Genomic DNA, 2,500 nt, shown 5'->3' on the forward strand with positions numbered 1-2,500 from the left:
TGCAGACGTTGGCTGAGAAAATTGGTTCGTTACGTTCTTGAAGGGCGCACCTCTGTGCGAACGGACACCAAAGTCAAAGAATCTTTGACCGTACTCGACTGGCACTGGACAATTGGAGGTTGTTACTGGACCCGAAAGAAATTCATACATAATGCATGCACATCCTGTATAGCTTTGTGATGAAAAAAAATCGACATAAATCAATAATTCTAAATGATACAAACCATTTTAAAAGCCAACTGCATCATAAATAGGGTGCGAATCGGACACAAAAATTCCGACAAAAATATCATCAACTACATCGTCTGTTTTGCACTCTTCACTAGGGAATTCCCTTTTTCTACAGTAAGCGAGCGATCATGTGATAGATAGGTCTTAGGTCTTGATTGATAAGTCGTGGGTTTGCTGAACCTATGGAATAACAGCTTGAGATAGACGAGCTTCATGTAATTGTTTCACTGTCGACGACTGTATCCAATTTATTTGATTAGAACAATGAATTTAGACGTATAGCTAGTAACAATTTTTTAAAATGTTTAATTTTGACGAGAAATGTTATGCTTCATAGTTGTATATCCATCAAACTTGAATGATCTTCAGAATGTCAACCTTTCATAAACCAAAGACTTCTTAAGAGTCTCAGGTAAAGTGCTTTTTGACAATGATGTAAGTTCATTTTTTACTATTGATGGTACGCGTTTTAGTAAAAATACCCCCCAATTCTGCCCGCCGGATCGATCATACCGGCACATAAAACTATGTGTAGCCTTAAATGTTTATAGTCTGATTTGGAGAATTAAGCCCTATTTCCATGTGCATGTAATGCGTAGTGCGCAATGCGTAATGTGCAATGCGCAAAGAACGTTTATATTGAAATTCAATTAAAGCTCAACTAAATGTATAAGTAATGCGTGGTGTGTAATACGTGTTGCGTATTCAAACAATAGAGTCATCACGCGGCTACACGGACACCGGAAGCTAGAAATTCCAGGGCAATTTCCGAGAACGACACGTGTGTGCTTTTTGTTTTCAACACACCATACACAAAATGTCATGGAATTTCGTTCCAGATTATGTTCTGACTCAATGAATAGATCTCGCGAGGCAAAATCCTGCCTTTTTTTTTAACCATCCAGGAAGGACAACACACCATCTGTGATGTCTTTTTCTCAATCTCAGATATTAATACACAACAATTGTGATGTCTTTATTCCCATCTTCCTGTTTCCCTGTTTTTGGACAAGCAAGGAGCCATAACAAAACTGTGATTTAAGGGCAAAAAGAGCAAACTGAAGCATCGCGGATATTAAAATACACGCACACATTGAAACGGGCAATACGTACACACGGAAACAGGGCTTTAAGTGAGAACTTGTCGCACAACTGGAGGTCTAAAGACACGAACAAAAAGCTAAATCAATTTCATTCATTCTATAATATTATTGCGTATTTCTTTTCCGACCAAAAATGGGGAAATGATGTTTTGTCACGGTGCGGCATTATTAATAGTAAGTGTATTTTGATATCTGAAATCTGCTTAGTTTCAGAGTCATTAATTTACTTCTTTGGTCAAACATGGTAAGTGATTAAGAAAAATGTCTTCACTAAAAAGTGAACGGAGGACGTTGTTCATGGTTTTAATACTGGGATAAGTGCTCTAGTTGACGTCAATAGACACGAAATCATTCCCGTTCTTGTTATTTTCATCCTCCTTGTCATATAATATTAATTAATTAGTATATTAACATCGAGAAAGGATGAACTCTGGTAATCAAAAAGTTGTTGAGAACGCAAAGGTAATGGTCTGCGAATCTTTTATGATATTGCGACATTCATCTAACATGCTTTTATAGTGTCTACTGGGCAAATGTATAAATAGAGAACGCAATTTCGGCATAAGGAATCCAAATGCGGCAAAGAGAATTCAATTTAGGCGCGCGATTTCATTGGTTAATGGTGAATATATGAGTACGCACTATAAATAGACACAAATTATAAATAGCGAATTCAAATGTGGCATTACGAAAGCAATGTTGGCATATTTAAAAAAATCTTTGTCGATTGGGTCTGTTTTTATTTTCCACAAATAATTAAGAAGAAAACATGGAAAATTAATGTTCTAAGATATCATTACATGACATAAGAAGGCTTTTTGAAGCATATGAAAGAGTTGAAGATTATATAGCTCTTGACAAAGCATTTGGGTCGAAGCGATCTAGATTACTGCCTATCACATTGTAAAATGACGAGTTGAGATCAAATGGAATGATAGCAAAGGTTTTTGGTGGAAAACGGGGTGAAAATATTTACGCCACCATATAAAATCAGTTAAAGATGTCGTAAACGAGCATACATTTATCAACAGAACCCCATGTCAGGAGTAGTGCAGTAAGCAACATGGTAATGAAATGCTGTTGATCCTAAATAAACTTGAAGACGAACCCAAACATTGGAATACAAAAAAACAAAACAAAAACAAACACTCATTATCTTGATATCA

This window comes from Berghia stephanieae, chromosome 5 (assembly GCF_034508935.2).
Source record: "Berghia stephanieae isolate SIO BIC M18660-M18661 chromosome 5, UCSD_Bste_1.3, whole genome shotgun sequence".
Taxonomy (NCBI): domain Eukaryota; kingdom Metazoa; phylum Mollusca; class Gastropoda; order Nudibranchia; family Aeolidiidae; genus Berghia; species Berghia stephanieae.